Here is a 12,430-nt window from a genome sequence, read left to right as displayed (position 1 = left end):
GCCTGAGACCAAGCATCAGGCTGTTTCACCCTCTAGATCCCTGGACTCTGAAGGGAACAGAGGGGCCCTCACAGCTGGGCTCGAGGGCAGGAGGAGTGTGGGTATCTGGGATGGGGGGGACACAGCTGGGCTTTGGGGAGGTAGGGGGTTCAGGTGTATTGGCTGGAGGGACACGGCACGGCTCTGGGGGAGAGGGTTTGTGGGTGTCTGGCCCCCTAGCAGGGCTCTGCAGGGGGGAGGGGGCAGAGAAACAGGAACTGGGGTGTCATAGGGGTTACTTTAACTCTCTATTTGGAGGGAAATTTTGTGTGTGTGTCTGAATTGTTACAGGCATACTTGCTGACTTGAATTTGAAATAAATTACCAAAATAATTGAAACTGACGTCATTACGTAGTGTTATTTTGACAAATAAAATTTGCAGAACTTTGCAGTATTTTAAAATATTGTACACAGAATTTTTAATTTTTGGCACAGAATTCCCCCAGGAGTATTGTATGTAGGCACTGAAAATAATCATCTGTTAGGTGGATTATCAGACCAATAAGAAATATCTTACCCACTACTTGCGTTTACAGGGCACATAGATAGGGATTCTGAAATAACTTCCTTTTAATATCCATGGGTATTCATCATTGGGGCCTGATGACTTGTATACTGTATGTTGCCACAAATACTGTGTACTCACTGTTACCACTTACTTGGTTAACATGAGAGTTCTACAAACATCTCATGATCCGAGTGTTTTATGGGACAGTTGTACATGCTACCCAACAGACAGAAGTCATTTCTCACTTTATTCACAGCCAGCTGCCCTAAACCTTAAAAATATTTAAAATCACACAAAAACCTCTTTGGCTGAAGACAGACCTTTAGTCTGGAGTTTGCCAACTAGTTGTGTGAGTGCAAATCAAGTCTGCATTGCAGAAAGCTATTTCAGAATCTCAGATCTACGTAGTATGCAAACGCAGGCAGTGGGTAAGATATTTCTTATTGGCTCAAACTGTGGAATGCATAGAAGCTAGCAAAGCCCATCCTTTCTGCTGGTGAAATTGGCAAAACAGATTATCAATCACTAGATCCAACCTTAAATTCAATATTCAGTAATTTTCCCAGAGGCCTTACAGCTTTTCCAGATAAATATTCCAGTCATCTTCATCCATAACACAGCTGGTGTTCACTTCCAGCAGTCTGAAATTAAATTAAGCTGGTTTGTGTTTGGATGTAATGGCTGTTACAAATCAAACGCAGTTAGCACAAAGCACAGAATGGTCTGTTAACACTTGATCAATTGAAAACAAAGTAACTGGATCCCAAAAACTGTGGCTTGTAATGGAATTCATGGCTTTAATCCTTGAATCAACATTTCCATCCAAAATGAGAAAATGAAAGGAAAAATGAGACTGACCTCATGGATTGTACAATTAACCAAAAAATGTGGCATAGCAATATCAAACTCTTTCTGAATCAAGGCCACTTTACTGCCACAGAAGAAGAATGAGACTTTGATCAACGCATTGAGTTCCAAGTATCCCCTAATATCCTTCTGTTGATATAAGTCAAAATAAATCACTATAGAACTGTAAGGGGATAACTGGAACTCAGGGTATTGTGCACAATTTGATGCAGCAGGAAACTATAGCAGTTATTGGGACTCTGGGAAACCAAGTGCCACCTCTTGCCAAGGCTACAGGCATTTGCTAAGAACTGACAAACTTAGAGCTGGAGACCAGACCAGCTCACTTATATGTTAGTGTTGCTCAAAATAGGTATTAGTCTTATAAAAAGATAGTTAGTGTTTAGACTCTACAGAATGTTTGTAAGTTGCTGAAGGTGTTAATCTTATTTGTTACATCTGTATTACGTGCTATAAAGGAAATGTGCAAGTTTTGCTTTATAAACAAAAAAAATTTTGCTCTAAACTTGTGAACTCAGATGGGAAAAACTACCAAAGACAGATGAGCTATCAAGGAACATCACAATACAAAGGATTGGTGAATGGTCCTGTTGTATCTTGGAAGTACTACATGAAAGCAAGCTCATCCTATGGACTTGGAGGCTGAATGAAGGAAATAAAACAAAGACAAGAAAATGTTCTGTGTCTTGGCTGTTTGGCTTCAGTTTAGTGACTCTGACCCTGCAAGAGTTCAGAGATACCCCTGGGTCACCCTGAAAGACATTTTGAATTGACAGAGCTCTACAACTGCGTAATTCATAGGATTTAGATTGCAATGCATGTGTGTATATGCTGCTTACTTTAACCTGACAATAACTCTCATTTATTCTTCTTACTGGTTAATAAATCTTGAGTTAGTTTATTACAAGGATTGGCTATTGGCATTGCCTTTGGTGTAAGATCTAGGGTAACAATTGACCTGGGATAAATGACTCGTCTCTTGGGACTGGAAGCAACCTGAATATGTTGTGATCCTTGGTGTAAGTGACCATTTATCACTAAGTCCACCTTGCCTAGGTGGCAAGATAAATGGTAGAGTCTAAGGGGACTGTCTGTGGCTCCATGGTAAAACTGTAACAGTGATCCAGGAGTTCACATTTGTCACTGGCTTGGTGAAATCTAATTACAGAACATACCATCAGTTTGCATTTTCTGCCCTGTTTTTGGCAGTCTGCCCTGAGGTAGGCACTCTCAGTTGTGAGCCACTTTCAGAGAGTGTGGCACTTACATCGGGGGAGAGCAATGTAGCCTTTTATGTTATTTAAAGTGAATTTGGTAATGTGGTATTACCCCACTATGGATTCAGCTCTGGTGGCCTCAGTTTCCAGCTCAAACTGAGTGAAAGTCACCTCTGCTACTTGCTTCAGATTTAGAGTTTCTAGGGACACAAAGACTAGACAAACATTCACAAGTACAAAGTCTAATCTGTTTTACAAGCTTTATTAAAGTTACAATTAAAGGTTATGAATACCCAAGCATTTAGAAATTCTATACAGACCTATGCACAGGTTACAATTGCAGTTATACTCACATCTCCTAGATAGTGTCAGGGTCTGATGGGTCTCTCATGGATTGATCATCCGTAGAGGGATGGTTCCTTCTGGAGTTTCCCCTGGGGAGTTCAATTTTCCTAATCTGGGCACCCTTTTTTTACAATATGATTCTGACTGTACCTCCTTAGCATGTATGCACATAGTGCACCCTGCAGTTAGGGCATGTGTTAGAAAAATGTGAGTACCACGTATCTTGTAAGCAAAAAAGTATTTTTACTGTTAATTTTTCACAATATCACCCATTGGCACATCTTTTCCCATAGTCTTGTGGCATAGAGACATTCTTTGGTCACTTACTTATGTCAAGCATTTCTTAAGCCTATGGCCTAGTATGGCTAAGCTACAATCTTACAGGCCTCAGCCTATAGGCCTTGTCTTTCAGCCCTATTTACTTAGCTTCCTAATACATAATTATCCCTTCTAACTACTAATCAATCTTGTACTTCTATACTCCTACAATTTAACTATATTCAACATACAATGATTATAAGACATTTCAGTCAATTATAACATCACATAATAAATTAACAATAAACTAAAATCATTGGCTATAGCAAATATCCAGGGGAGAATGAAGAGGCTATTTTGTGTAAGAATGAAAAAAAAGAGAAAGTACTCACTGGGAGGCAGGGGAGTGGTTAAAATGACAAAAGAAAGGACTGGGTCATTGTATTGACTTCAGTGGATTACACTAGCATAAAACTGGAGTAATGCAATGGTGAATTAGGCCCAAAGAATTCAGGATGCTCAAGGGAAAGTAAGGGTAGACATAACACATTTGAACTAAGAAACCTTCAGACACAGGCGAATAGTCTGAATTCAGGTAACAGTGGGCAAGATGAGAGAACATAGGCATATGTTTTTTCTTACTGGAGAACAATTTGCCTAGAAGAAATCTTACACAGATTGGCAGAATCAATTAAAGAAGCACTTGATAGAAAAACAAAGAGAACCAAAAGTAGCTGGATAGGACCTGATAAATTTTCATGCTATCTTTCAATCTTTAGTTTTCCTGTGTAACAATACACAGAACACTTGAATCCAGAGAATGGTTTAAACTAGTGTATTTCTTCCTTAGGTGCCAATCCTGCAAATATCTCTAGAAGGATAAGCTTGTGCACTGGCAAAGAAGATTGGAATTTCGCATCAGTAATTTGTCAGTTAAGACTCTAACTAATTATTCACTTGTCAATTAGTTCTGGAGAAAGCCGGTTAAGCTTGTGAAATTTGCCCTTAAGGGAGATGCCAGCTCTAGTTACAAAATACAGGTGCACGCATCCTTTCTAACTAATTGACAGGAAGGGGCATCACCTTCTTTGCCCTGGGAAATTAGTTAATTGCATCTACCATACAAAGGGACTTTCCTTCATTCCAGCATGAAATGCATATTTAGAATGTTCAATTGCCAAAGCTGTGCTGCCAGACTCGTACACATCTACGTAATTACTCTTCCTGCCTCTAACATCAGGCCACATTCTCACTTCATAGGTTTACACCAATCAGTTGAGTTACTCCAGCTTATATACTACAACTGAGATCAGGCATGTCGAAAAAACAAAAACTCCATTATGTGGCAGGAATAAAGCCCTCCATTCATAGAAGATCATGGTTATTTTGTGCACTTTCACTGTAAGTATCCCCCCCCCAAACCATGGAAGACAGTCGCTGCAATTTGCAAGCCACTCAGATCCTTCTCTGACGTAACATGAGTACTGATTTGGAAGAATGATTCTGCATTGCCAACTTCACCTGGCATTTGTAATGGTTGCAATGGCACTGTGTGCAAATCATTTTGTGTTAGCATTACTCTATTCCTGAACTTTGAAACATTCACAACCACCTCAGCTCCACTTTTTTATTTATGCCCCTACAACATGTTGAACATTTCTTCAAGGATCTGAGAGCTCTGGATTCCCAAAGAAGTCCACTGGAGTTCAGTCTTTCCTTCACAGGAGCTACTCAGGACCCAGGAGGATCAGGCCCTAATTTCCTATTGCGTTTCTGCTTTAGATCCCTACCTCAATCATATCCCGACCTGTATGCAATTTTTCTCCATTAGCTGTAACAATTCTTAAGTGAGGCCCTGCATCAGCAATCTGATCGAGGTGAGGGGTGAATGCTTCTGCCTACATGGAGCCCCCATTAAGTCAGTGGGCTCCACAAGAGCCTGCCTATGGAGGTCAGGTTGCTGGATCGTTGTTTAAGAGAGATGAAATGAAGAACTCATATGTAGTGGGTGTTCCATATAGCCCATTAGTGCAGTGAATCTCCCCTTGTTTTTTCCTACCCCCCTCCCCGCCCCCTCCTCAGACGTTCTTGTTAAACCCTGGATTTGTGCTGGAAATGGCCCACCTTGATTATCATACACACTGTAAGGAGAGTGATCTCTTTAGATAAGCTATTACCAACAGGAGAGTGGGTTTGTGTGGGGGGGGGGGGGAGGACACCTGGATTTGTGCTGGAAATGACCCAACTTGATTATCATACACATTGTAAGGAGAGTGATCACTTTAGATAAGCTATTACCAGCAGGAGAGTGGGGTGAGGGGAGGTATTTTTTCTTGCTTTGTGTATATAAAAAGAATCACAGAATCATAGAATATCAGGGTTGGAAGGGACCTCAGGTCGTCATCTAGTCCAACCCCCTGCTCAGAGCAGGACCAATCCCCAATTAAATCATCCCAGCCAGGGCTTTGTCAAGCCTGACCTTAAAAACTTCTAAGGAAGGAGATTCTACCACCTCCCTAGGTAACGCATTCCAGTGTTTCACCACCCTCCTAGTGAAAAAATTTTTCCTAATATCCAACCTAAACCTCCCCCACTGCAACTTGAGACCATTACTCCTTGTTCTGTCCTCTTCTACCACTGAGAATAGTCTAGAACCATCCTCTCTGGAACCACCTCTCAGGTAGTTGAAAGCAGCTATCAAATCCCTCCTCATTCTTCTCTTCTGCAGACTAAACAATCCCAGTTCCCTCAGCCTCTCCTCATAAGTCATGTGTTCCAGACCCCTAATAGTTTTTGTTGCCCTTCGCTGCACTCGCTCCAAATTATCCACATCCTTCTTGTAGTGTGGGGCCCAAAACTGGACACAGTACTCCAGATGAGGCCTCACCAATGTCGAATAGAGGGGGACGATCACGTCCCTCGATCTGCTCGCTATGCCCCTACTTATACATCCCAAAATGCCATTGGCCTTCTTGGCAACAAGGGCACACTGCTGACTCATATCCAGCTTCTCGTCCACTGTCACCCCTAGTCCTTTTCCGCAGAACTGCTGCCTAGCCATTCAGTCCCTAGTCTGTAGCTGTGTATTGGGTTCTTCCGTCCTAAGTGCAGGACCCTGCACTTATCCTTATTGAACCTCATCAGATTTCTTTTGGCCCAATCCTCCAATTTGTCTAGGTCCCTCTGTATCCTATCCCTGCCCTCCAGCGTATCTACCACTCCTCCTAGTTTAGTATCATCCGCAAATTTGCTGAGAGTGCAATCCACACCATCCTCCAGATCATTTATGAAGATATTGAACAAAACCGGCCCCAGGACCGACCCCTGGGGCACTCCACTTGACACCAGCTGCCAACTAGACATGGAGCCATTGATCACTACCCGTTGAGCCCGACAATCTAGCCAACTTTCTACCTACCTTATAGTGCATTCATCCAGCCCATACTTCTTATAACGTAAGAACATAAGATCTGCTATACTGGGTCAGACCAAGGTCCATCTAGCCCAGTATCCTGTCTTCCAACAGAAGCCAATGCCGGGTGTTCCACAGGGAATGAACAGAACAGGTAATCATCAAGTGATCCATCCCCTGTTGCCCATTCCCAGCTTCTGGCAGAGGCTAGGGACACCATCCCTGCCTATCCTGGCTAATAGCCATTGATGAACCTATCCTCCATGAATTATTTTTTTAACTCTGTTATAGTCCTGGCCTTCTGTGCATTCTGTGCAGCATCAGTGATGATTATGAGTATTATTTTTCAGCCACTGGTCTAGTTAAACACAGTGCCAGAGAGACAGTTATTACAGTTGAATAAGTATAGCAGTTCCCAGTAATGTTGCAGCCATTACTTTTTCCTCCTTTACTGCTAATGGTGTAGAAAAAATACTATCCATCTTCCACTTTGCATGGAAAATTTTTAAAGACAACATAATAGAGGCTCAACTTAAATGTATACCCCAAATTAAAAAACATAGTAAAAGAACCAAACAAAAACAAGTGCCACCGTGGGTAAACAATGAAGCAAAAGCAGTAGTGAGAGGCAAAAAGGCATCCTTTAAAAAGTGAAAGTTAAATCCTAGTGAAGAAAATAGAAAGGAGCATAAACTCTGGAAAATGAAGTGTAAGAATATAATTAGGAAGGCCAAAAAAGAACTTGAAGAACAGCTAACCAAAGACTCAAAAAGTAATAGGAAATTTTTTTTTAAGTACATCAGAAGCAGGAAGCCTGCTAAACAACCAGTGGGGCCACTGGATGATCAAGATGCTCCAGGAGCACCCAAGGATGATAAGGCCATTGTGGAGAAACTAAATGAACTCTTTGCATCGGTCTTCATGGATGAGGTCTGAGGGAGATGCCTAAACCTGAGCCATTCTCTTTAGGTGACAAATCTGAGGAACTGTCCCAGATTGAGGTGTATTAGAGGAGGTTTTGGAACAAATTGATAAACTAAACAGTAATAAGTCACCAGGACCAAATGGTATTCAGCAAGAGTTCTGAAGGAACTCAGATGTGAAATTGCAGAACTACTAACTGTAGTCTGTAACCTATCATTTAAATCAGCTTCTGTACCAGATGACTGGAGGATAGCTAATGTGATGCCAGTTTTTAAAAAGGATTCCAGAGGTGATCCCAGCAATTACAGGGCAAACTGGTTGAAACTGTAGTAAAGAACAAAATTGTCAGACACATAGATGAACATAATTTGTTGAGGAAGAGTCAACATTGTTTTTGTAAAGGGAAATCATGACTCACCAATCAACTAGAATTCTTTGAGGGGGTGCACAAGCACTTTGACAAGGGGGATCCAGTGGATATAGTGTACTTAGATTTTCAAAAAGCCTTTGACAAGGTCCCTGACCAAATCTCTTAAGCAAAGTAAGCTGTCCTAGGATAAGAGGGGAGGTCCTTTCATAGATAGGTAACTAGTTAAAAGATAGGAAACAAAGGACAGAAATAAATGGTAGAATCTCCTTCCTTAGAGGTTTTTAAGGTCAGGCTTGACAAAGCCCTGGCTGGGATGATTTAACTGGGAATTGGTCCTGCTTTGAGCAGGGGGTTGGACTAGATGACCTTCTGGGGTCCCTTCCAACCCTGATATTCTATGATTCTATGATTCTATGGTCAGGTTTCAGAATGGAGAAACAAAAACAGTGGTGTCCTCCAGGGGTCTGTACTGGGACCAGTCCTATTCAACATATTCATAAATGATCTGTAAAAAAGGGTAAACAGTAAGGTGACAAAATTTGCAGAGGATACAAAACTACTCAAGATAGTTAAGATCCAGGCAGACTGCGAAGAGCTACAAAAGGATCAAACAAAACTGGGTGACTGGGCAAAATGGCAGGTGAAATTCAATGTTGATAAACGTAAAGTAATGCACATTGGAAAACACAATCCCAACTACACATATAAAATGAAGGGGTATAAATTAGCTGTTACCACTCAACAAAGATCTTGGAGTCATTGCGGATAGTTCTCTGAAAACATCCACTCAATGTGCAGCGGCAGTCAAAAAAGCAAACAGAATGTTGGGAATCATTAAAGGGCTAGATAATAAGACAGAAAATATCATATATTGCCTCTATATAGATCCATGGTATGCCCACATCTTGAATACTGTGTGCAGAAGCGGTCGCCCCATCTCAAAAAAGATAGATTGGAATTGGAAAAGGTTCAGAACAGGGCAACAAAAATTATTAGGGGTATGGAACTGCTTCCATAAGAGGAGAGGTTAATAAGACTGGGACTTTTCAGTTTGGAAAATAGATGACTGGGGGGGGGGGGGAATAAGATTGAAGTCTATAAAATCATGACTTGTGTGGAGAAAGTAAATAAGTGTTATTTATTCCTCCTCATAACACAAGAAGTAGGGGTCACCAAATGAAATTAATAGGCAGCAGGTTTAAAACAAACAAAAGGAAGTATTTCTTCACACAACTGGACAGTCAACCTGTGAAACTCTTTGCCAGAGCATGCTGTGAAAGCCAAGACTATAATAGGGTTCAAGAAAAAACTAGTTAAGTTCATGGAGGACAGTTCCATCAGTGGCCACTAGCCAGGATGGGTAGGGATGGTGTCCCTAACCACTGTTTGCCAGAAGCTAAGATTGGGCTACAGGGGATGGATCACTTGATGATGACCTGTTTTTTTTCATTCCCTCTGGGGCACGTGGCATTGGCCACAGGTGGAAAACAGGACACTGGGCTAGATGGACCTTTGGTCTGACCCAGTATGGCTGTTCTTATGTTATTGTGCTATGGTCAACAACATAATCAGAGGTACTCTTTTTCATGCTGTCACTTTGAAAAGCATTGGGAAAAAGGATGAATAATTGGACCGGCTTAGGTTTTTTCCAGAAATGTTTAGCCATTTAAGTTAATGCGCCATGTTAAACAAGTCTCTAACATTTATGTAGACATATTAAATGCACGCACACCTCTCCTCATGTCAATAGACAAAGGTAAAGCTTATAAGAGGACATGAGCCTCTGCCTGTGTTCAGAATGCTGTGGCCAAAACAGTGCAATAGAACGGATCTAGGGAATATTAACTGGTGCAGCTGGCTGCGTGGATACAAGATTTAGAATGGCATTTTTAAAAGCACTCAGCATTAGCTTAATTCTGCTATTACAAAGTGCATGGGGAGGCTTACCTTTGACTTTAGGCCGTGGACGAGTGCTTTGAACACCTCCTCCTTCAGGAATGATGCAGATTATTAAGACACGTCTATTGTTTGGGGCACACAAAATCAAACGGCCAGTTTAATTAGGGTTGAGCATGCTGCTAGGACACCAGGACTCCATTTTGTATTACGTGTTATGTGAATTTCGTGCTTATGAAAGGTGATGGACTGAGAACGGAAGACAGAAATCCAGGCAGAAAGCACAGACAGATGCAGTGGCAACAAACTTCCCTCTACTGCCATGCCACTGAGACTCAACCCCCACTCACAGTGCACAAGCTCAGGAGCTGAGGAAGTGGTTTATGCCCCATTCCCATTCAGCCATGGACCTCTCTGCTGAGAATGCCAGAAAGGGTGTGTATTAGTTATGGGGACCCCTGTCCACTTTCAGACACAACTGACTCATTTCACGGGGTATGTCTACTCTGCAATTAGACACCCACAGCTGGCCCAGGCCAGCTGACTCAGGCTTACAGGGCTCAGTCTGTTTAATTGCTATATAGATATTTGGGCCCAGGCTGCAGGCTGAGCTCTGAGACCCTCCCACCTCACAGGGCCCTAGACCCCAGGCTCCAGCCCCAGCCCAAGCCTGAACATCTACACTGCAATTAAACAGCCTCTTAGTCCGAACCCCGCAAGCCCGAGTCAGCTGGCACAGGCCAGCCGTGGGTTTTTAATTGCAATGTAGACATACCCACAAAGGCTTTACCCATGGTAACTCCGTGGTTTCCGTGCAGACCTAGCTTACCCTTGAGCCTAGAGACAGAAGGCCCAGAATCCGTCACCAGCCCACTGAGCCATCCAATCCCTGCAAGTGCTGTTTTGTTTTGGGTCTGATTTGGTTTAATCCCCTCCCCAGGCCCTGGAGGACGAGGTATTGCCCACCTCTTGCTTTCTCCATGGTCTTTGCAGTCCTGGGGGGGCAGGGGGAGATTTTACCTGCCATTTCTAACCATTTGATGAAATATTTAAAAAAAAAAATCGAGGTGAAGAAACAGGTTTAGGGGAAAAGAGAAATTCTTGTGTGGAGAATAAATGACTTCCAGCTCTGGGAGTAGGTGGGTGGAGAGGAGTTGTCCATCTCTTGGCAGCAGGATGCAATATTACCTGTGCCTGGCCCTGCCGCTCTATTCAGACTCACCGGCACTTAGCTGCGATTTATGTCTCAGAGAACATTTTTTCTGCAACCACAACAATGGGAAAGGAGAAGTGAATGAAGCGGCAGTCACCACTCACCGCAGGAAACAAACTAGGAAAGTGCTGTCATTACAAAATAGGGAAACTGGGCCATCCAATTCCCCCACCCTCGCCTAAAAACAAGGACTTGGCAGGACAACGTGAAACAAACTGCCATCCCTCTACCACCTCAGGCAACAGTATTTGTACTTACAAAGTAGGGTGGTACCATACCATTCAATAGAATAGCAAGGCAGCTGCCACAAAAACATTTCAGTAAAACCCCATTTAAACTAAGATCAACTAGGGCCCTGAGGTTTTCAAAAGGAGATGCTCTCTATCTTCCATTTACATAGAGAACAGAAGCCACAGGCATGGTTTCTTTACAACATACACAAGGCCTCAGTGGTAGATGAATGTACAACTGAGGCATTCTTAATTCATCCTGCCTTTATTATATGCTTCTGGGGAATATTCTAGAATCCACTTATTAGAAAAGTCACCCTAAGCAAGTTATGATTTGTAGCACCCAAATACCCGACTCACAATCAGGGCGCTGTAGCGACAGACACTGTAGGCACAACATAAATTATAGTCCCTACCCCCCAGGATCTCACAATCTATATATGGAGACACAACAAGAAAGTGTAGAACTCGGAGGGGGGCAACAGCTGAATGCAACCCAAGTCTGCATGTATTAGCTAACTGTACAATTTGAAGGGTTGTTTTTAATTAAGATAAACAAGCACAGATATTAATCAAATCACAAACATCTCTTATGAAAAAAGTGGCTTTAAACTGCTGCATAAATTAATTTAACAGCTATATTTGACTCTGTTGAATAAATGAGAACTGACTTGAACAAACAAATTATCTACATATAAGACATGGCTCCATTTGTACATGGATTTTAATTTGAGATATTACAAATACTGCCTCAAGTCCCCCTCAAAAAGAGAGAAATCCAAGTTAACTGATTACATTTCAGATATTACTCTGCTGATATTGCAGGAGATAGAGTTTATGATGCATGGCTGTACTGAATACAAGGTATTTCTATTCCATATACACTACACAAAATGGCAATAGATACGGCTTGAATTTTAAATGTTTTATTTACTGTGCCTTATGATTTAGGAATATCCTTACTATAGATTGTCCTATTTAGCAGATATCAAGCCATGATTTATCAAGCCTGCCTACAATGCTCAGTATTGCAAGTGCACTAAACCAGTGCACTAACTTTAGGTTATAGCCTTGCTGCCATCATGAATAATGTGTGCCCAGCTCCTACTGCAGAAAGAACTGAATGAGGAAGTATTTTCCAGCTGCTCAA

This window comes from Lepidochelys kempii, chromosome 2 (genome assembly GCF_965140265.1).
Source record: "Lepidochelys kempii isolate rLepKem1 chromosome 2, rLepKem1.hap2, whole genome shotgun sequence".
Taxonomy (NCBI): Eukaryota; Metazoa; Chordata; order Testudines; family Cheloniidae; genus Lepidochelys; species Lepidochelys kempii.
The sequence above is the reverse complement of the archived record's forward strand: the minus strand, read 5'-3'. Positions refer to the sequence as shown.